This window comes from Rhinolophus sinicus, linkage group LG05 (genome assembly GCF_036562045.2).
Source record: "Rhinolophus sinicus isolate RSC01 linkage group LG05, ASM3656204v1, whole genome shotgun sequence".
Taxonomy (NCBI): domain Eukaryota; kingdom Metazoa; phylum Chordata; class Mammalia; order Chiroptera; family Rhinolophidae; genus Rhinolophus; species Rhinolophus sinicus.
In genome coordinates, this window is record NC_133755.1 from 158,149,741 (window position 1) to 158,174,309 (window position 24,569).

The window sequence follows — 24,569 nt, forward strand, 5'->3', positions numbered from 1 at the left end:
TTAAAAAATGGTACAAAAATTGTCCTGGTTTCAGAGAATAGATCTGAATAAGCCAACAGTCATCCTTCATTTTGAAAGCGTGTGGGTAGCCATGTTTCTGTGTAAAGATCTGGAGATAATTCTGGAAATAAACACAATGCCTTAAACTACAATACTAAACATATTTCATTTAGCAGGAGACCACAGAAAAGTGGTAGAGTGTGGAAATGGTTCAAATAGTTAAAGTGTGAAGAATGTTGGTCTGTAGAGTACTTTAAGTGGGTGGTAACTATAAAACTAAAGTTGTGGGGAGACAATGAAGAGGAGAATATTGGTTTCCTCAGTAGGGAGATGGTAAGAAAGAGGGAAAAAATAGATAAAATAATCCAGGAATTTCTCTCATAGTTCCTGACATAGAAACTGTCACTAATTTTTTAACATATTCTGATGTATTAAAGATGGTTCTACACTTACAAACATAGATTAAATGTAATAAATGTTATAATTGGTATTGTGCATTTGTATGTTAACATCCTTTGGAGATTTAAATTCTGCCTTACTGGCCACCCACTTCCCCTATCCTACCCACCCCTGCCAAACAATCACTCTCCTATCATATTCCCCAATTTTATCATCTGTTGCCTTTACACATTTATACCGTATAAAGTTATCTTGCTTATTTATTTGTATATATGTTTATTTTGCCCCCCCCACTAGAATGAAATATCTATGAAAGAGAAGGAATTTGTCAATCTTGTCCATTATTAAGTTCCCATCTCTTAGCAACCACCAAACACATAGTAGGTACTCAGTAAAGGTGTGCTGAATGAAATGAATAAATGGAGAGACTATTTTTTTAAACTTAGCTGCTATCAGAGAGGACTTCCCTGATCACCATATCTAAAATATCACCCCTCAACACTCCCTGCATTTTTACCTAATTTACTTTTTTCCTGACATTCGTCACCTGATATATTTTGTATTTCTTTATTGGTTTTTGTCCATCTGTCTCCATCAGCACTTGAGCTCACTGGCAGTAGGCTGTTATGTTCACTGCTGTATCCCAGTGCTCAGAACAGTTTCTGGCATGGAGCAAGCTCACACAGGAAGTATACAAATAAGTGAACATAGATTAATATCTGGATTACACATTGGAGCCATGTCACATATCAAGTTCTTTCCATATATGCAGTACACTATTTTCCTTTTGACTTAATTGTGATTGAAGTACGACATTATCAACCCCATTTCTTTTAATTCTAATACAGATAAACCAACCCAGGCATTATGATAAATTTTAGGCTTAACGTCAGTGACATATGTGTTCCGTGTCCTTTTTCCCTTGCCGTATGCTCTGCCCTCTCCCTCTCCCTACTCTCCTCCCTCCCCACCACACATGCCCATTCAGGCACCTGTAACCTTATCCTATCCTCTATGTTCCAGAGCTTCAGGTCCAGGTGGGAGCCCCTACTCTGGACTTTTGCCTCCTTCTATCATAATTTACCTCTCCACCTCTCAAGATAATGACAACTATTACAGGCAACTATGTTCTCCCTATATTAAAGCCATAACATAATTTAATCCCCAGGACAACCCTATGGAGTAGTCCGTTAATGTCAACCCTCATTATACGTAAGGAAACAAGCCCTAATTACTTAAATAATTTGTAAAGGTAATACAATTGTTTTAGGTCAGGTGTCTCTGACCGAAAAGTTTGTGTCCTTTCCACAATCCTCACTGCCAAGTGTCAGAGACAAACTAAGGTGGCTGTAGCTGGGAATGGCTTTACATGATCTGTCTCTTTGGAGGAAGGGGGAGGGAAGTGTTCATTTTCACATGGCATTGCCAGAGCCCTAGTACAAAAGAGTGCATCTCTAATAGTGGGATTTGTGGGCACTCTGGCCTATCAGATCTGTGTGAGACACACCCTTGAGCAGGGACACCTTTAGGCAACTTCCTTTTAATGCCACTGTGTACGAAACCACCTTAGATGCATCTCGCCAGGCCTGGTGGGAAACAGAGCAGAGAGTGCTTAATAAATGATGTCTTGCTCTACCTCCCCGACTGAGCCAAATTATCCTCTAGGCTCAAGAAAATCCGGTTAGAAAAAACTGGCTAATACAAACGCTGAGCATTTCCCAGTTATGAAATTGTTCTATTGCCTTTTATACCTCAACTGTTTTTTCTGTTCACCACCAGATACAGATTTCTAAATTTCATAGACAGGAAGAGGCCTCAGTGAGATCTAGCCTAACACTCTAGAGCCATTAGGTCTGTTTCTACTTTATTCATGGGAGGTTTTGCTTTGTTGAAACATTTTTCCAGTAAGGCCTGCTCAAAGAAGACCCAAGGAAAAATCAGAACATTAGTGGATGCTGGATCTTGTTTGTTTCCTCTCAAATGAAGGCTGTATGTGCACAATAATTACCTGAAGTAATTTAATGTCATATTGGTACAAATGCCTTCAAAAAAATAAACATAACTTCTGGGATAACATCACCCAAGCCCTATATGGTCAGTAGCTCTCTTAAGTGTCACGACACACTTAGGAGATAGATTCTCCTTATCCTTCATTTTGCAGATAAGGAACCCATGCCTCAGAGAAGTTAAGAAACTTGCCCAAGGTCACACAGCTGGTGAATGGCAAGTTCAGGATTTGAACCCAGGTAGTCTGACGACATCAGTGTTCCAAATCTTAACTACTATACACATTATTAACATTAATTGGTTAACAATCATTTTGCCTTGGCTCATAATTCATTTTTTAGCTTTTATTCATGACTGCCCCATGCGTGGGTTTTATCTATTGGTAGTCCTACCAGGAGGAGGGGAAGGGAGAAGACAGCATATGAAGCAACTGAGTAAATTTCCCAGCTTACCAGCTACTGGATTTCAGATAAGAATTTGCACAATCCTGTATGTTTCAAAATGTACTGTTTTATCACCTGACTTGTTGATTCTCCACATACCAACTAACGTACTTTCAAAATGTGTTTGTTTGAAAGTGTCCACTAAAGATTAAATCTTCTGAATGAGTCCATGATAAAACTCAAAGTCCCTCAGCTCTATAAAGACCTAAGGCGGCTACACTCTGGAACAGGTTCAGGAGAAATTAGTCAAATGAATTCACATACTTTGCACAGGAAACACTTTTGAGTGGTAAGAGAGGGGACAGCCAGCTTTCTCCCTGGGAGGGTCCTTAAGCAACATTCCAGTCTCTGCCTGATCCTGGTGGCAGAGAATAAGATGTATCTGGGACCACAAGAACATGAGCATCGCAAACTGTGGGACCAGTTGACATTGACACATGCAGTCAGCTGGGCGGTCCCTCAGTAGGGTCCCTCACGGAACCCCTTCTATGCCCCCAGCACTGTGCTCAGAGTTGGCGATTCCATGGTGAGCAAAAAGAGACAAGAACTTGCCCTCCTAGAGATTACCGTTTTGTGTTGGAGACAGAATTTAATCAAATAATCTCACACCTGAATATATCGTTACAAATCCAAACAAGCATCATGAGGAAAAGGAACAGGGCTCTGTGAGAAAATGGGACAAGGTCTCACGGAAGAAGTGACACTTTAATAAAAACATGAAGAGATATTGACCAGTCAACGGGTGCTGACTTCCAGGCACAGGGAACAGAAGCTGCAAAAGCGCAACGATAGCAAGGCCACCACTGGTCCAGAAGCATCTTTGTGCAAATTAGAAAAAAGGCACGACCTCCTCGGGACCATTTGCTTCTGTTAGAAAATTGTTACATTTTACTGATTTTGTTAGAACAAGACTTTTTACTGTCAACTTCCAGAAAACTTGTTTATACAATTCTACATTATCTGGAATGTCAATGGCTCAGCACTATGTCATCCAATAGCATAGCAACTAGTTGCCTTTGGCTGGTAAGCACTTAAAATGTTGCTAGTCTAAGTTGAGACAAGCCATAAATATAAAATAAACATTAAATTTCAAAGATTTAGTGTGAAAAATATGTATAGACTGCTCAGTTACATTTATATTGATTACACGTTGACATGGTTCTATGTGGATATATTGAGCTAAATGAAGTATTTTGTTAATTTCACTAGCTTCTTTTTACTTTTTTTTTTTAATGTGGCTGCATGAAAGTTTAACATCACATGCGTGGTTCATGTTTGTGGCTTACATGACCTTCCTGCTGGCAGCACAGATGTACCGTTTGGTGGAGTGGACTCGTACACTGTACAACCCAGCAAACCCTGCTGTGTGCCCTGTGTGGCAGGAATGGACCTGCTGAGCATGGGGAAATGAAAGGAGAGCAGACTCATTGATGCACAGAGGACAAAGAGGAGAGTGATGCAAGATAAGACAGAGACCAGGTCATGCCAAATCCGGCCTCTTTGCCTGGAAAGTTTACTAAGGTTCATCCTTTGCTTCCTGTTCACAGATGCTCCCTGGCTTTGCAGTTTGTCTAGTCAGTGACTTCTTTTAAAAAGCATTTGTTAAACACCCACTATGTGCTCGGCACTGTGCTGAAAACCGTCGCTGCAAAGGTGAACAGGATAACCTGCTGCTAAGGGCCTACAGTCTGTGGGAGACACAGGCAAACAAGCAGGCGGGTGAACAGAGTTCAAGAAGTCCTGTGACTGAGCTGGTCCCTAATAATGTGAATGCTAAATAATTGTGTGCTGTTGATGACAGAGGAGCCAGACAAGGGACAACTCGGCCAAGTCGTGCATACATCTCTCTCTGGAAAAAGACGTTGGCATATGCCTTCCTGCTGGAGGGCTCTCTGCTCAAAGCTCACTGGAAGGCTGTGGCCAAGGAAAGCAAAACCTACCTGTACACCATCCCTCTCAATTTCCATGTGTTGGTGTTTCTTTTTAATAGGAGGCATGCACCATTCTGTCCAACATTCTGGATGAGTAGCATTTCTGTCTCTTATCATGCCTTCTAATCAGAGAAGAAACCAAACCAGTAACTTTAGGGATGCAACCAGAAGGAGCTAGTGCAATCTTCACTTGAGAATACTGAGGCCTGAAGTTGGATGAACCAGAGAGGAGGGATTCTGGAGACCCAAGCCAAAGGGCTGCGGAGTCCCAAGCAAATCTCTTGTCCCGACTGCCACCAACAAATGTTTCATTTATATTAAAATGAATTGGAAGAGCAGTCCTGAATAAAAACAATATGAACCATACTAATTGTATACTAGACACTGTGCTAAGTCACATACATTTATTAGCTCATTTCATCCTCTTGAAAGCCTTATGAAATAGACGGAGTTGTACCTATTTTACAAGAGGAGAAACTGATTCACAGAGAAGTTGATGATTTGCCAAATCTGCTATCATGTTTCCTCGAAAATAAGACCTAGCCAGGCCATCAGCTCTAATGCGTCTTTTGGAGCAAAAATTAGTATAAGACCTGGTGTTATTTTACTATAAGACCAGGTCTTATATTAATTTTTGCTCCAAAAGACGCATTAGAGCGGATGGTCCAGCTAGGTCTTATTTTGGGGGAAACACGGTAGCAGATGGCAGAAAAGATGCTACAAAAGGGCTGAATGCAGACAAAAGAGGGCTCCCCCATTATCCCAGAAAGGAGAACCATTCTGTACTTGCAGTACATGTAGGAACCTCGGGTTTCCCGCAGCCCCTGCACCTGGAGGGTCCTTATTACAATGGGGTGTTTAAGGACGGGCAAGAGGAGAGCAGGGAGGCTGGGAAGGAGGTTACTGCCTGGTTCTGATGCAGGTGAAGTGAGTTCTTTTACCCTTGAGACTTGCAGCCAGACAATATGTTTAATGCTCAGCTTTTATATCTACTTATTTAGCAATTTCGACAAAGTCATACCAGCTTTCTGGAAATGTTTTCTAATCCATAAAATGAAAGGGTAGCATTGATTATCCTCAATACCCACTATTATAATATTATACTATTACCCGTTATACCTTACTATGTCGAAAAAAGTCTATAATCCATAAACAAACACAACAGAGGCTTACTCTAGAAACTATGGAACTAACAAGAAGCTGGATTTTGGACTCGGGTTCTGTCTTTCAAACAATGCATCTCTGCCGCTTGATCTTTAAGTTTCCTTTTTTTGACTCTTGAAATATATCTTCCTTTTTAATAAATTCTTCATTAAAATTAATGATAAATTATATACAAATATTATTTTTAAAAATAAATAAAAATAGTTGAAGAATAAGGAAAACGGAGCTCTGGACCCAGCTAAGAGATTAATTCCTTGTGTGACCTTGAACAGACACTTGTCACCCTTTCCATTACTCCATGAGTTAGGACCCATATTAGAATCAAATGAATTAATGAAGGAAACACAGACTGAAGCACGCAAGTGTTGGTACAAATATATGACATACTGTTACTGTTTCAATTGTCAATGTATCAGACTGAAGTATGCAGATTTAATATGAATAGCAGGCATACCGTGTGCCTTGTACTAATTCCTCTCTACAGGCTTTGGCCCTGTTAGGCCATTTAAACCTCGGACCACCTCTGTGGGGTAGGTGTTACAACTGACCCACTTTACACTCAGGAAACAGAAGCATAAGATGTTAAGGAAACCTATACAAGGGGACCCGGCTACTAAGTGACCAGGCAAGGCTTCTAACCCAGCGAGGGATTTTTATTCACCACTCTACCTCACCTCTCAATCCACATGGCTTGATATATACCTCTGCTTCACTTGTTATTGCAAAAGGGATTCTAAAGACAAACTAGAACACAGGGAATTATCTATATTTTAATATTCTACAAAATGGAAAGTACCTAGATCCTTATTTCTATGTGTTATTGACATAAAATGAGAATCGTTTTAAGATATCCAAGGTGATTCATTTTTCCTTCATTCAGAGATCAATATGTTTGACTTTAAAAGCATAAAACAGTAAGTAAAATTACTTTAAAGGTTATTTCTTCCCAAAAACCTACACTGGATGGTGTTATGGGCACACATGAACCCTCAAGGTCACGTGCACTGAGATAGCTGCCAATATTGCATCAGAAGTTAGTGCCAAGCTTTCTCTGTCCCGCCCTCTGTGGGCTAACTGGGAGAGGCAGAGGTGTGTCTGCATGAACCAATCTGCTGTGAGAGACGCCTGTGTGCCCAGCTCTGAACAAATAGGGGCCAAATGGGCTGACGTCAGCCACAGAGCTGGCATGACAGCCAGGGGGGCTAATCTGTTTGTGCAGATAACCTTTGCTGCAGGCGAAGCCTATGCCAACAGTCAAATGGGCCACCCTGAGCTCCTGTACTTACATGGCTTCTCCGGATTGCCTTTTCTGTACCCTGACTGCAGTGACCTTGCTAGAATCCAAAGTCACACAGCACCGGGGTCCAGCTACACACTCTGGAACTAGACTGCCTGGTGGGGAGCCTCAGTGCCATACCCCAGCTGTGTGACCTTACACAAGTCATCTGACTTCCCTGTGCCTTAATTCCCTCATCTGTAAAATGGGGGCAATGAGAGCAACTCCTTCAGGGAGCTGTTGGGAGGATTCAATGGGCAAACACAAGTCAGGTCCTTAGCACAAAGCTGGTACACAACAAGCATGAGCTGCCATTATCATCATCCAGAGCATTGTAAGACCCATCATGCCCAAGGCCATTTTTTACCAGTCTTCATTTTAAGATGATACAACTATATATTAATATTTTTGTCTGTGTATAACTAATATAACATAAAATTAACCATTTTAAAGTAACCATTCAGTGTTTGTAGTATATTTGCTATCTTGTACAAACATCACCATTATTTAATCCAGGATGTTTTTTATTACCCCCTCACCAAAAAAAACAAAAGCAACCCTACCCAATAGCAGTCATATCCCACTCACCCTCCCCCATCCTCTCACACCCACTTAATCCACTTTCTGTCTATGACTTTGCCTATTTGGGAAGTTTCATATACGTCAACGGAGTCTTAAAATATGTGACCTTTTGTGAAGATGACACAGTATGAAAAAAGCCTGTACACTTAGAAGCAAAATAACAGAATCCCAGCACCCTCCCCGCCAAAATAATAAAGCGTCAGCTGCATTTGCTGCAGTACCAGCCTCCCAGGAGGAGGCTCAGCTTGATCTGGGGTTTTGAAACATTTTAAGCTTTAAAGCTCCTTCTCCGTCCCACGTAACACAACAGAGACAGAGCAGCAGGCCTGTTGTTGCATCCTCCCTCCTCCCAGTTGTCTACAGAGATCAGCAGAGGGGCCCAGATGACTGCGGCTCATTACCAGCTAATTATCTCCCCTGACAGGAGACTTACCCCTCCAGATCTGACCTACAGAAGGAGACTTCTGACAGAAGCTTCATAAAATGACAGATTCCTCCTCAAGCTCATGGAATCCCTAGGCTAAGAACCCTCAGGGACTTAAATCCCACCAGCAGGGGCTCTTGCTTTAATATATACTGAGGCAAAAGTGTCCTATTTGCCTGAGGGGTGCTATTTAATTGTTTATGAGGAAGAAAATTCCAACATTACTCTTAGAGAGAAACAAATAATACGGAATAAAGGATGTCTCATACTCATTCCCAGTTTCAGACAACAAAGGTACATTTTGTTAGTTTCTCATACCCCTGAAATCCTGTGGCATAGACTGCTGACGGAAGACAGGATGAAGGGAAGAATGGACTGACAGGTAGCTAGAAGTGGATTTACATGCCCAGCCACGAGTTCACAGAAGGTACCATCAATCTCTGGATTCTGAGTGTCCAGTGAGCCACAGATTGCTGCAGGGAACATCCCACCAATCTAGTCACCACAATTCAATTAATTAGGGGTCCTGTTTTAGGAGAGCCCATTACAGATATATGTTCATGGAATCCATGCTACACTAATCTTTAATAGCTGAGTCTTTGGACACCTGGGTATAACTTTGTGCTAATTATTATTTTATTATGATAATTATTTGCATTGCCTAACCATGGGAATAGATCATTTTGTTTAGAACACTGTAGTAAAAAGAGCTGTGAACTTGAACCCAAGCAATTTTTTTTTTCCAAGTTGTTTGGGAAAAAAAAAAAAAAGATTTGCTTGGGTCCAAGTTCACAGCTCTTTTTACTACACTGTTCTAAACAAAATGATCTATTCCCACAGTTTATCTTTCTTATTACATTGCATGTCTTCTTTTGACGTGTCTGTGTTTTTTGCATATTTTAATAGGATGTTTATTTTTTACTTGTTGAATTGCAGGAGTTATTTATATATTCTGGATACAAGTCTTTAGACTTTAGACAGATATATTTATTGTAAATATATTCTCTCAATCTATGCTTGTCTTTTTTATTTCCATTTTAAATCTTTATTGTTGTACGTCTTAAACTGACACAAACTGTATGTCAATCACATCGCAATAAAGCTGGAAAAAAGGATTTTTAAAAAGAAAGCATTGTTTAGAGAAATGGAAAAAAGCTTTATTGAGGTATAATTAATATACAGAAAATTGCACACATTTGATGTATACACCTTGATGAGTTTGGACATATATATACACCTGTGATACCATCACCACAGGCAAGGTACTAAACATATCCATCACTTCCAAAACTTTCTTGTGTTCTGTGTGTGTGTGTGTGTGTGTGTGTGTGTGTGGTTTGTGTGTGGTAAGAATACATAACATGAGATCTATCTTCTTAACATATATTAAACTGCAGAATCTTGACTTATTTATTCAATATCCTGGTGACCTCAGACAAACTACTTATGCTTCCTTTTCCTAGAAATCTTCAAACGTAAAAGAATGATGACCCCTGCCCCAAGACCCCTCCAGCTCGAAGAATCTACCAAAGTTTCTCTCGATAATTCACTAATGTGAGAAGGTAACACCAACAGGAAGTCTTTCAGGGCTAACTAAGTGCTTTTGCATAGTCAGAATGGTCCAGGAAAGGAAAAGTAAGTGGTCATTTCTGGCCTATTGAGCTCTTGCTCCTCAGTACTAAGGGGTTTGAGAATTGAATAAAAATTCTAGAATGTCACTGACCAGTCAAGTAAGAATATGTGTAAAATGCAAAGTATTGTGCTGATGTCACAATGAGGATGAAGAACACAGGTGTACCTATCACGCTTACTGTTGTAATTGTTGAGAATTCTAACACCTCTTTAGGAAAGCCAACATCTTTCCAAAGGCACTAAGCTCCAAGCTGGCTAACAGTCAAGCAGCAGAAAAGGACATGGTACATTAACTGTGGAACTTGTCGTCCTTGAGTAACAGAGAGCTAATTATATAATGGGCCTAGAGCTGATCCCCATTGTTACGGGTCACTCGCTGCCCTTCCCTATTGGATGACCTGGAAAAGGCTGCTTTGTTACCTGAGTGGACTCTGCTTTTCAAGCCAGCAGCTAAGAGTTCCATTGCCTGTGTGGTTTCTCTGATTACGTGAATCCTTAGGCTGACTGGGATTTCTTTCTTCTAGATTGGCCCTGTTTATCAAAGGGCCCAATGATGATCTCTGGACATTCATTCCTTTAGGGAACTAAGGCTATCAATAACAGTGAGGTCACATTACACTCTGGCCCAGTCTGAAAAGGATAAGATGCCTACTGTACGTACTGCACCTGCCCCTAAGGCTGGGAGTGGCCCTGTTTTACTTCTCTGAGACTCCAAACTACACTGTAAAAACTCCAAAGCAGATCTGTAAATCACACACGTGTTTAAACTACCTTTTGGAATTAAATGCAGCTTGCATTTCCAGTTTATAAACAGTGACCTATAGCAATAGGACTCATGAATTAAAAGCAAATCCTAATCCATTTAGGCTTCTTTTCTATCCCCAAGATTTTCACATGGTTTTGTTTCCCAATCCATTTGAGCTAAACAAGCTAGATCAGCTTTCATTGTAGTCAAAATATTTTCCAGAAGCTGACGAAAAATTCTCATCATGAGGCAGATAAGAGGGTACACATGATGTCAGAACAAGGTCAAGCATACTTGAAGTTAAACAAATAGTTCTCAGTGGGCTGTTTTGAACATCCCTTTTTGTTAATTGTAAGAAACACAAGTTTTCATTTTCTAAGCATTCTCTTCTGCAAATGTTCAAAAAATGATAATCACACTCTCTTTGCTTATGTTTGTAAGCTTATCTCTTACTGGAGCAGCCCAGGTGGACTGGGTGAAAATGTTGATAGTTGCCAAAGTAAAAAGAATTCGAGTCAGGGAAGAAATTCACCCAGGTCTGAAGTCAGTCCCTCAATAGTATTTATTGAGTACTCATTGACTGATACCCAATTTTATACCTATGAAGAAGCTGCTGCCACTGCTGCTGAGAAGACAAAATACAAGTTCTCCTTGAATCCTGTAAAGACATGGCTTATGGGTGGGTGTTGTCGTTTACATGTAAGCAGGTGGTGAAATTTTATGTAAATTGCTCCCTCCTTTTCAAAGAATCAGGGTGATCATGTTTTAACCGTGCATTAGATGAGAACTGTCAAAACTCCCAAGGTGAAAGTCAGTGGAGGAAAAGTATGAAGCCCCCAATTGCTTTCAAATGCAGGATTTGTGACTCTGCTAATCTCCATATTTAGAAATTCTTAATCAGTATTTTCCTTCTTGAGGAATAAAGGCTTCTGTTCATGTTACCTGCAAGTACTGGAGTGATTTGATTTTGGTATTTTAAGAGTATTTGCAAGAGGGGCGGTATTTATAATTCAAAACTTGCTTGCATATTTTTCTGTTGAAATCATGGATGCTGCGTTTTGTTTTATAAAGCAAAGAATGCATTGAGAAATGGACGACCAACCATTCTCCTAATACAAAATAAGGCATGATAGATCTATTTAGACCAGAATTTCTCAATCTTGGAACTATTGGCATTTGGGGCCAGATAATTCTTTGATGAAGAGAGAATGCTGCTGTGCATTGTAAGATATTTAGCAGTTTCCCTGCCTCTATGCCAGCAGCACTCCCCCAGCTGTCACACATAGAATTGTCTGCAGACACTGCCAGTATCCCCTATGGCAGTGGTTTTCATCTAAAAAAAAATTAGGGCATCTCTTTCTTCCAATAACTTTTTAGACAGAAACCCATCATGTGAAACAAGATTCTTCTCTTCTTCTCCCCCAGAGTTACTCCTGAGGCAGAGTTTGAACCCCCCGACACAGGGAAAAGAATTAAAATTGTAATTCTGTAGTTATTATAGACAACATGAGGCATGATATAAGTAAGGTTCATAAGCATTTTCAGGTCACATACCTTTCTATGTGGCAAATTCTCAATTAGCCTCAGAAAAAAGATTCATAATTTTCAAAGACAGGTGTAGGCTAACTATAAGGAAGAACAATGCTCTTAGGTTTTTAAGAAGGCAAAGCATACTGCAATGAAAATTCTGTTTATTGCACAAAGCTCTTATTTCATGTAGAAGGCCTCGGAGTCCATCAGTTCTCTGTTGTGAGAGGCCACTCCTCAATTCAAAACCTCACAGGAACTACACTGAGCCTGTTTTGCCAATCCACGGCCCATCTCTGGTTTTTAGTAGCTTCTCCAGCCCAACAGGGCCCCACCTCTTCAACTAACCGAGCCACCATCAGATGCTTTGGACAGATCTACAAATGTTCTTGTCTAACAGGAATTCCCGCTTCCTGGTCCCCATCAAGTCAACTGCTGTTTGTTTTTTAATTCAGCTTCAAGTATCACCTGAAGTCTTTCTTGAGTATTCCTCTCTGGAAAGAGCTCTTCCTCCTGCTAAGACCTCTTGGAATCTCTGCATTGAGCTGCATAAATCATTGTCTCGCCTTTGAATTCTCCTTGACTTGTTTCAATGAGTAGGTTTGTCGCAGGGTTACACCTACGTCCTCAAAGACAAGACTCTATTTTTCCCCTGGATTCCCTACCTTATGCTCATAAGGCACACAACTTTGCAAATAATGCTTGCTAAAATAGAATTGCATATATAGTTTTTTTTGTTTGTTTGTTTTAATGGATTATTCTGAACCCAAGTATTAACAGGCCAGTCATGGAAAACACAGCACACTCAGTTGACAGAGTGTGATGGTTAATTTTATGTCTCAACTTGACTAGGCCACAGGGTACCCAGATATTTAGTCAGACCTCATTCTGGGTGTTTCTCTGAGGATGCTGGAATGAAATTAATATTTAAATCAGTATAATGAGCAAAGCCATTTGCCCTCCATAATGTGGGTGGTCTCATCCAATCAGCTGAGGGACTGAATAGAATAAAAATGTAATCCTCCCCCAAGTAAAAGAGAATTCTCCTGCCTGATGGCCTGTAAGCTGGGATATTACCTCTGCAGATTTTGGGCTTGCCAGCCTCCATAAACAGCATGAGCCAATTCATGTATATATATGAATTTTGCTGGAGAACCCCAAATACTACACAGAGGAAACAAAAAATATTGTTAATAACTATTACAGGGTTCAATTTGAGCATGATAGGCCTGTCAATCCAACCCAGCTGCTGAGAAAGCAGCAACAGAAAGAGAAGGTATGACCACCTCGGCTTCCCAGGTTAGCTGCCTACAGGAAGAAAAGTCACCCACAGGTCTGGACACCTCCCACTTAGCCACTGGGGTAGAGATGCATTCAGATTTTGTGGGACTTGCAGCTTAGACCATGCCATGGGTCCAGGTGGATGTGCTTTTCAAGAAAATAAAAATGAAATTACAAAATTCTTCAGCAATATACCAATTCAACTGTACACATGTTTGGGGACATTCACAGCCTTGGAAAGAGTCCATCTAAGTGACAGGCCCTGAAGTTTAAGCTTCATTCACTTCTTGGTAAATTCCACATTTAGCTGAATGACCCAGAACCTTCCACCTGAGGAGTCTGGTTCAATGCTTACCCAGTTTCAAAAATGTTGAGGAAGGCAGAAAAACAGAAGGGAGAATGAGGGCGGCTGACAAATTTTGACAACTGACTTTTGAAATTTTTTCCAGATTTAAACAAAGCAGCAGATGCCCTCCAAAAATAAAAACAAGTCACGAGTAAAATAGATATATGCGTTTTTAAAAGAAAAAAATTCCGTCAGTAAATAAAATATGGTTAGTAGATACAAATGAAATGGCAGCTGCTTACAATCCTGGCAGATTGTTGATTTCCAGTCAAATGAATGCTAAGGGTACATATAGTGACTGCCTCTCAAATCTGAGACAAGAGCATTAAAATTAGTTCACTTTAAATCTGCTCAAAAAAATGTAACCATTCATGCTCAGTATGTGTTGATAAATGCACTCTGTGAGGGTAAAGAATGCTAGTTTCTTGTTTTTAATTCTTGCAATTAAGAGAATGAGTTGATTTTCTAGAAAGTCTTCAGAGCTAGTAAATTTTATGTTTGTGCAAATGAAAGATAATTTTTAAGTTTGGTTTACCTGAGACTGGGAGTTAATTTTGGTTAAAATTGACCGTACCATAAATTGACCAAGGTTGTTGCTCTATAAGAAGCAGCAACCTTCCATCTAAATTTATTTTTAATTTAACACAGGTTACTTAACACTGTGATGGGAAAATAGCTATTTTGTTCTCTGCGAAAGTTACATAGCTTCTTATAGATTTCCAGTTCTTTGATTCTCAGAATCTTAATTTATGATCTCTTTTCAAAGATGAGGTGTTCTGGGGCAAATGGAAATGACAACATGGTTTATTCCAAGGAACCTGGTTTCCCTGTCCTTGATGCTGAGTTAGCACAGAACTGAAGACTGCTGGGTCCTCAGCTCTGCTTCTATCAACCAGCACAACCAACAATGAGATTACTGAGAGAAGAGCAGGCAAGTCCTACTTCTCCCAATGGCAGTATAAACAGGGTGGGCACACTGTTGGGAAAGATGTGTTCAGTTTTGCTATAACCCTCACTGGGATAAACCTTAACTATGGAAGGCTGACCATGCTTCTGTGGTCAGTACGCACTGTGAAGCTGTCTTTCAACTTGTTCACCATCACACAGTCTAAGGGAAAAGAACAAGTGTGCAGAGCTAGAGCCCCAAGAACAGGAAGGAGGGATGAATGAAGGAACATACAAATGTAATCTGTAGCAATGATCACAAGGCCAATAGAAATGGTGACGTATCTTCCATTAGAATCTCTCCTCACTTCAGTGTCATTACAAATCACCTACTAAAATCAGTCCTTTTCCTGCCTCAGAATAATATTTATGGACTTGTAAAGTGATGAACATAGTCCATATATCCCACAGATTGTGTGTGTGTGTGTGTGTGTGTGTGTGTGTGTGTGTGTGAGAGAGAGAGAGAGAGAAAGAGAGAGAGAGAGAGAAAGAGAGAGAGACAGATACATATACACACCAAAAAAATCTGTGGGGTATATGGAACAAGTTTATTATTCTCTCTCTCTCTCTCTCTCTCTCTCTCTCTCTCTCTCACACACACACACACACACAAGCGTATGCCATCGATTCTCATTATTCATGGTAGTGATGTTCTATAAAGTCACTCTGAACACTGAAATAGGAAATACTGGAGAACAACTCCTAAGCAGAAACACAGGGCATACACAGGGTTGGGTTCTTGCAAGCCTCTCATCACAGTTTCATTAACTTATCTGTATGTAACCTTGATGTATGTCTGTATCTGTTTAAAGATGGCTTATGTAATATAGATTGTTGACTTATTAACACTGAACTCACAGCTAACTGCACTATCATCCGTGGCTGAAAAAGCTTATCTAACACATGGATTTTCTCCTTCTTGTACTTTAAAACACTAGACAGCACTTCAGCACTAAGCTTGGGGACTGTTTTAAACAGTGAAATTACCGATGAAAAGCACAAAAATGGAAAAAGTGGGTCAATAAACAGACTGTGCAAAGGACACTTGTTTAAAGCACGACAGCTGAAACAAGAAAGCAGAGTGTCACCGTGATCACCCTCAGCTGGGAACACACGTGCTGGCTGATTCAATTTTGTCACCACTCTGTGCATGTCCATAACTGAGAGTGAAAACATGGTGAATGTTGATTTGGGAGTTACAAATAAATTTTAGTGAGTAGGTGAATTAAAAATTACAGAATCTGAGAGTGAGGATTAATTATACATATTGGGTATGGATGTGTGTATTTAGGTATATTTATAATATCAGTGTCATTACTTTATAGTTAGATTATAATTCAATCAGTATCTATTGATGCCTACTATTGGCTGTAGGGTTCTGTGGTAGATGCTCAAATATACAAAAAAATCTAATTAACAGTAGCTTTCCTCAAGGAATGCATAGATTATTGAGAAGTGAAAGCATTTGTATATAAAAATGATAACCAATAAAGCCAGAAGAAAGCCAATGTTAACTGAGCAATGGAGGTGATACATGTCATATAAAAGTTATGCAGCTTTATTCCTGTTATGGATATTTCATGAATTATTTTCTACATAAACTGGAGGGAAAAATGAATTAAGAGTTTAGCTCTGTACTATTCAATTATGGTTGATGCTAGCCACATGTGGCTATTCAAGTTAAAACTGAATTAAATTAAAACAAACTAAATCTAAAATGTAGTAGTTTTCAGGCCCGCTAGCCACATTTTAAGTATTTAATAGTGACATGTGGCTAGTGGGTGTTGTCTTGGACAGCATATAGAACATGTCCATCAGTGCAGAAGTTTCTATTGGACAGTCTTGATCTAGAGTCTCTAATTTATATGTGTGGAAAACACATATAAGGAAATGAGGAAAAATCACAGAAAGCAGAAAAAAAAATCCCATTTACAATTATTAAAGCTGTAAGTTCTACAGAACATTTTAGGTTTTACCCTTATACAATCTGAAAAGGAGAATTTTAAGCTTTCATTTCTTGCACACTAGTAATATTGTATTTTATGGTAACAACCCAGAAACACCATGAACTTCCCACAAGGTCTTAGAGAACAATGACATATCTGTGATAAATAAACAGGAAACTCCTGACACTGTGTGCTCGGTGAGGGTTTATTACACATCAAAAATAAGCATATTCCATTTTTTTTATTGTTTCTCCATCACGTGTTAGTTAACTGTCAGAGAGGCATGAAAAGTTCGCATGCACTGCATGAGCCTTGGAGAATGAAGCAGGAGAGAGAAGTTTGATCACAATTGCATCAATAACTTATTTTATAAACTTTGTTAAGACAAGGGTCAAGAATTTGGGTTCGAACTGTGCTTTTATTCACTGCTATGGAGCTACCCAAGTGCGTCAGAAACTTCCAAATGTCCACCCACCCACTCTGAGTCTCCAGGAATCTTGGCAGCTTCTCCATATTAGATTGACCCTCCTGCTACCATTTCTGTGGATGGCAGCCAATTTGTGAGGCCATGGGGCAAATTCCAAGTCCTCAGGATTTAACCAGGAAGCAAGGCACAGATCCTCTTGATTTTTAGAACCCCAAATAGAAAAGAGGATTCCATCATATGTCAATTCCCACCCCACCTTTACATTTCCAAACTCTCTTCTCACTCCCACCCCAGCTTTGGAGGTATTTCTCCTGTCTGAAGGAGACAGGGGAAAAGAAACAGTTCTGGAAGTCAACAGGACAGTCTACTTCGAATATCTTTCTGTCTTGCCCTCGGACCTTTAGTGTTTTCAGTTTAGAAGGTTTAGAACTTGCTGTCTTTGTTTTCAGGTACAGTTCTGCAAATTCCCCAGATCTCCCAGCCCAACTGGGGAATGTTCACAAGAAGAAAACAAGAATATCCATGTTGATTTCTCAAGTTTATTATCCCCACAGATACCAATCTGCAGAGTGATTGCTTCTTTAAACAGTCAGATTAGTTATCAGTTCTACTTAAACCAGTATAGCAGGTTGTCCCAATACCTGAGCAATTTTTGATCCATTATCATCAGTACCATAAAGGATATAAATAAAGAACTAAATTGGACCCAGAAAAGCATATTTGATCACCTTAACATGACACATTTACCTGTGGTCAAGTTGTGTGAATTCGGATTTTTCTTGGATGCCCTGATCTATATTATAATTCTCTTTTTAAAAATTACTTAGTTTAAGCCTGAACTTCTAAATTTACATTCAGAGATTGCTTGGGGAAAGAAACTAGAGAAATGGGGATTATATTCCCTGAAACCTATGAGAAATGTTCCTGTCTTCTACCCCCTGCTTTAAAAAGTAATCTCACGCACCCAAAAATTATTTTTGCCTTAAGCACTATCATTCAAGAGATGTTACCAACCTCTGACAGATTTAAGTTTTATAAGAAAATAATAGAGATTCCATATTAATTAAATTAAAGGATATTAAGTTAGGGACTCAGGGAAACTGCCTCAACTAGTACTAAGAATTCAATATACTGCCGTAGAAACAAATGTTCTTCCAAAAAAAGAACACATAAAATGTTTTAAATTAAGTCCTGATTGTAAACTTTTGTGAATATGCAATATTTTGTTATGAAAAATGCTTTTCAGCACAACAAACATTTTTTCCAGTAACTAAACAGCGTTGCACCATTGCCTGCCCTCACCTAGAACATGAAAAGTGATTTCCATTTAAAAATATATGATAGCAGATTGCGTAGGCAAATTTGAAATACGATAATAGCAACACTCCCATTTTATTGGTTGCTGGTAAGAGATTCTAAGGAAAATTCTATCTCCAAGTATTATGTTTTGCAGCAAACAATATTGAGGATTGATGACTAGTTTCAGGGAGGAAATGGTCTGATTCCTCATGTCACTCATGTGTGAATTACGGATGGGCAGAGTTCACCTCAGGTAACAATACTGTTGAGGGAGGAGAAGGTGCTGTCTTACCAAAATATGACTCTGTGTGTGTGTGTGTGTGTGTGTGTGTGTGTGTGTGTGTGTGTGTGTGTACACATGCACGCATGTGTGCTGCTCAGCAGCTGGCGACGAAGGATGTTTACTTATGTTTCTTTTTCTCTTAGCCTCTGATTTTGTAACAATGGGTTTACAGTGTTCCAGGGACATTCAGCCCTCGGTGAACACTGTGTGAGGGAGAGGGCACTTGAGTACACTGGACTCTTCCTGCAAGGCTTCTGGGAGCAGGTAACATTTCTATTTCTGTGCAACTAAAGTCCATTATACCAGCATCCTTTAGAGGAGGATCTTAATGCTTATTACAAATGACTTCCTTTTAAAGAATGTATAAAACATTCTTTAATAAGGCAGGCATAATGGGTGGTTCTCATATAACTGGTACAAGTCTCTCTAAACCTAGCATATTTACGTAGCGTATATACCCAGTTATTTAACACCTGCAACATAGCATCAGATATTAGCCAAATTCAGAAACCTATATCAGTAGGAATTTAAATTGTACTACCATTGTTTATCTCATATCTGTGACTTAAATGCAGGAGTGTGTAATCCCCTAAGGTATGGAGACATAGACTTTGTCGGAAGTGAACTAGAACACTTCCAACCGTTAGGAACTTACACTAGACACCAATGTGTGTAGTTAAATCCACATGTGTTAGGGGCCAACGAGATAGCTGGGAATTCTTCAAATTAACTTGTATGTAGAGAACAATGTTTAATAAAGGACAAGTAATAAATACCAGCAAATTTGGAGTGTGTGTGTGTGTGTGTGTGTGTGTGTGTGTGTATGTGTGTAATAAAAATTTTGTAGTAATGATAAATATTGTTTGGAATTTAACCCAACCACAATTTTTTTTTTTTTTTTGAGGAGCGTTTCATCACTGACATTGTTTAAAATTGCTAGCACATGGAGATGATTAAAAGCAGGCTGACCTGTAGTCAGTTTTATTATTGTTTTTAAATTCTCTACAGACAATGGACTTCTATATTGCTGCACAGATGTTGAGTGCTCCTAGCGTCCCATCCTCGGAACACTACTCGTGGACTCTAAATTGCATGTAATTGTAGAAACTCAACTTGTATGTAAGTTTAAAAATATTGGAATAAATTTCCAATGGTCTATCCAGTCCTTCACTGGATTTTTGACAGTTTCACTTAGTAATATAATATATGGGGGATCATAGTGGCACTTATTTCACTTCAAGAGGTTTAGTATTAACCAAAATTTCTCTAAACACTTTGGAACCTATTTCTATTTTCATCATGGCCCACATTAGGGTGTTATAATAGAAGTACTGTAGGTTTCATACCTGTTATTTACTATTATACTTCTTGTTCTCTTTAAACTTTGTTCTTTCAAGCTTTAAGGGCTGCCTCCTGGATTCTGGATTCCGAGATCCAGCTATATAATTTTGGTCCCATTTCAGTAATACATTGAGAGAACACCAAATGAGACTGTGTCAGTTGTTCTATCATTTTTATATAATTTTTACCCCCTCCCCTTGCTAATTAAACATAAAACTGAATTGAGAAAGAAGAAAAGTAAGCCCTCAAGCTATTATCTAAAGCTTTATTTGCAGTGATACACCAGCACATCCAGTATTTTAGAGACTGTGGCAATGTACCAGGATCCTAGAATCACAAGATTTACGTCAATTTGCATTTGAAACCTGGAAAGACTGAACAGCAGTTGTACCCTCCACTGAGAACATAAACACACCTGTGCTTCCTATTTACATTCACCTGCTAATTAATTAACACCCCTATTTTGTCGCACAATGACTTTCCCGACAAACTACTATAATGTTTTAACCTATTAAATTCCCACTATAATATAAAAGTGTTCATCCCAATCCGTCTATAGCTAGATTTAAACAGCTGCAACTGGCTTATACCAGCTCTCAAGAGGTGATGGTTAGGTAGCATCTCTTCCCAATTTATGGTCAGTGATGTCACTGGTGGTTTGAAGTTGACAATGGTGAAAATATTTATACCAGGGAAAATGGTAAATGCCACAAATCAGGGCTTCCCTCTCCCTGAGAAACCAGTTTTTTAAACGTTCAGTGCACCATTGGATATGTATACCTCTGTTATTACTACACAGAGGGGACTTCATCCCCACTTCTTCCCAGCTGTGTGTCTGGTGAAAAACCACCAGAATTCATCTGCGTGCATGATTAAAAGGGTACAAGAGTTCACTTGGAGATTAGTGATGGTGACCTATACTATATTCCCTCTCCATAAAGTATGCAGAAGGAGAAAGGAAACCAACGTTGGCCAGAATACATGATGCTGCTTCAAGGTATCCAACATAAGAAAGTCATTGTCTTCCAAACCATGAGTCTGTATGAATCAAGGTCCCAGCATTTGCATACTCAAAGGTTTACCTGAGAACAGTTTCATGAAAAGACTATTTGCAGAGCAGTGGATAGAGTTGAAGGAAATAACAAGGACAGGGGAAGCACTTAGGGACTAGCAACAGAAGCCACAGGAGCCATTACTACCCCTAAGCCTAAAGGGCCAAAGGGAGGGACCTTCCTGGAGTCAACCAACAGGAACCCTAGCCACAGGTACAGAAACTTCCAGAGCTGTGGCAAAGCATGTAAGGGTAGGGGGAGATAAATACCCAGCTCTCTCTCTATGCCTCCCTTCCTCCTTACTAGGGCTTCCCATTGGCCAGGTCCACGAGAAAGCAGAGGGCAAGAGCTCATGTGACACAGTCCATTGAGGTCAGCTCCCAGGTCTCAGAGCAGAGCATGCTGGGGCAGAGGACGGAGCTGGGGAACGGAGGCAATGGAGAATAATCCACCCAGGCTCTCCTTTCCCTCCATTCTGCATTCTTTCTTCTACCTCCAGGAAGCCCCAAGAGCAAGTAGGGAATTGAATCCCTTAGCTATGCAGTCACATGTTTTGAAAAAAGTGGAAGTTTTCTTTTTTTTAATCTGATGAAAAGGAGGACTGTGAGAGAGAAAGAAGGAATTTGGAGGAGGTTAGACTGCCGTGGCTATAATTTCAAATAGAATTCAAATTGCAAAGCATTTTTCATATTTTATTAGGTTGGTGCAAAAGTAATTGTGGTTTTAGCCATTGTTTTTAACCTTTTAAGTCGTAATGACTTTTGCACCAATCTAATACTTAGAAAAACCATACAGATTTAAAAGTGCAGAATAAAGAATGGTATAAATATGTTCTAGAATCATCTTCAGCAGGGAAAATGAAGCTAAGACATAACCTTCTTTTGATGCAGAACACCAATGTCATCCCAACTACTTTAGAGACCAACAAATGAGCAATACGCCAGACAATTAAGAATCACTTACCTTGAATGTGAAGGACAAAGTCTGTAGTCCAGCACTCCGCAGCACTTACTGAAAAGGCACTTCATCTTCCACTTTCCTCCTACAGACACGGAGATTTAAAAAAAAAAAAAATGAATTTTAAGATCATAAAAGTTGTTACAATGTCCTTGCCTTAATTATACTCAGTAAAATTAGACTAGCAACCAATTCTGGCCCAAAGAATCTCTACATAATAAGCGATACTGCCACTCAGGTTTTGGTTAGTGTTTGAGCTTGCTGGGGCTGCCAGAGCAAAATCCACACACTGGGTGGCTTAAACAACAGAAACTTTTTTTCCTCACAGTTCTAGAGTCTAGAAGTCCAAGATTAAGGTGTCAGCAGGGTTGGTTTCTTCTGAGGCTTCTCTCCTTGGCTTGTAGATGGCTGCCTTCTCCCCGTGTCTCCCCATGGTCTTGCCTCTGTCCTGTCCACATTCTAATCGCTTCTTAGAAAGACACCAGTCATATTGGATTAGGACCCACCTTAATGACTTAATTTTAACTTAGTCACCTTGTTAAAGACCCTATCTCCAAATACGGTTACATTTTGGGGTACTGAGGGTTAGGACTTCGATATATGAATTTGGAGGGGGATACAATTCAGCAAATAACAATTAATATTTATTTATTTTTCTCCTGCACCACCCAGGCCATAGCTTCTTCCAGGAAGGACATTTTTGCCCTGGTCTACCTCACCCACTCAAAATGCATCATTGCTTGGTTCCTATCTTTGAGTCCATGTTTTCTGCTTTCAAGTATTATAGGCAAATTATCTGACAAATTAGAAATTATAAGCAATTTGATTCTTTCCATTTGTAACTATATCAATCTCCCAGGGAACAGGAAGTCTCTGGAGACAATGCTGTTACTGAAAAATGGTACTAGAATGGCAAGAATTTCAGGAATCTTTAAAGCTGGAAATAGGAATGGTTGAGGAAAGCGGGAAAATTGCACTTGGCTTCAAATAAAGAGGAAATGTATGTAAGTTCCCAGGTCTGAATTCTCATTATTTCTGTTATCCACAGAGACAGATGTCCACAGAGACAGATGTCCACAGATCCAACAGCCACCCTTGTCCACTGGTCCACTGGTCCACTATTTACCCCGCTTTTTGCTCTATATTGTCTATGGAACCCACTTGTCAACTGTCCCCCAAAGCCAGCTTTTTTTTTCCTTTTACCATCTCCCAGCAACTCTTCACATTCATACCAAAACATTAACTCACCCTTTTCATCTCAAAGTATTTAAATGCATTGTTGCTTTTACTAAAGGTTTTGTAGAGGAGATAGAAGAGAAAGATTGTAATATGCACTCTCAGAGCAGATAACTGAAACACTCACCAGTGGACCTTTTTTATTTTTTCATTTAACCTGAAGTCCTCCATGGAGTACTTTACTGCAAAAGTTCTCAGAACCCTTCAGATGTCAGTGATGCTCCCTAAGGAAGAGAAAACAATGAGGGTTTCCCAAACGTATGAAATAACCTAACCCTTTTCTCATGGAATAGCTTCAAAGACACTTGATTTTACTATATTTGATTCAACTACAAATACTCATCATTATTATAAATTCCTTCTAAGTAACACATAGCATTCTTTCTGCCAAAGGTATAGACTCTACAAAAGGAGCAGGACCTTGGCATTTTTACTTTGGCTTCTTTACCATCATTAATGAGTGAGTCCCAGAGTGAGTTTCCAGAGAGATCCTTAAAGAGGCTTATCGCTCTGACTCATGTTTAATGCACTCCATACCAAGAGCATTACAGAACAACTAAAAAACTCAGTGAGCTTCTCCACTGCCCAAAGCCAAATACAAAGCCATGTGGGGCACACCGAGTACTCAATTTTCTAGCTATTTTTTCAGATTGACTATCTTTTTTAGATTGACTAGTGGACTATCTTATAAGTTTATGGCTACTAGATGCATGGCTCAGAGAAGGGCAAATGGAGCCAGAAGGAAGTTCTAATGGTGCCACAGACACCTTCAAGCCCAGTTCTATCATCTCCCAAATGACCATCAGCTCTGACAAACTGTTTGGTCAAAAATGCATTAGGGTCTGCTAAAAAGTTCTGTTTATAGATGTGTGTACATGACAAAGCAAGTGATGTTATTCTCTAGCCACTGAGAAGTCTGAGTGTCCTGTGAGAAGGATGACAGCCTGTTCGCAAGCCCTGGCACAGTGTTGGGTGATGCGGATGGCAGGGGAGACCTCTCACAGGACCTCTCCCATGTTTCCTGTTACTCTGTGTTTGGGCTGGATATGTGTTCAGTTGCTCTGTGGTTCTATTTGCATGGTTTTCCTTAGTCACAAGAGCTTGAAATGCAAGAACTGTGCATATCTGCCCCATATAGGGTGAAGAGAAAACCAAGCATGGCCTTTTAACAACTTAAGGGTTATGATTATGATAAAGAGTATGACGTGTACTGTACTCTTAGTTGGTACCAGGGAGGACCGCCTTCCCTTAGGCTCAAGTCATTCATCCCCTAAACTGAAAATATACCATCCCCATCCCCCCACATACTCACGTTTTCTCACACAC

At 39.7% G+C, this 24,569-nt stretch overlaps 1 long non-coding RNA gene across 1 annotated transcript in view; it reads right to left on the reverse strand.

Annotated features, from left to right (window-relative positions):
- LOC141571716 (uncharacterized) overlaps positions 1–24,569 on the reverse strand; it is a 66,188-nt gene that overhangs the window by 36,487 nt on the left and 5,132 nt on the right. Inside the window, exons 5-6 of the long non-coding RNA XR_012496753.1 lie at positions 23,371–23,467; positions 22,014–22,092 (exon numbers count right to left, since the gene is read on the reverse strand). This is a non-coding gene — a long non-coding RNA (uncharacterized LOC141571716). The remainder of the gene's footprint in view (positions 1–22,013; positions 22,093–23,370; positions 23,468–24,569) is intronic.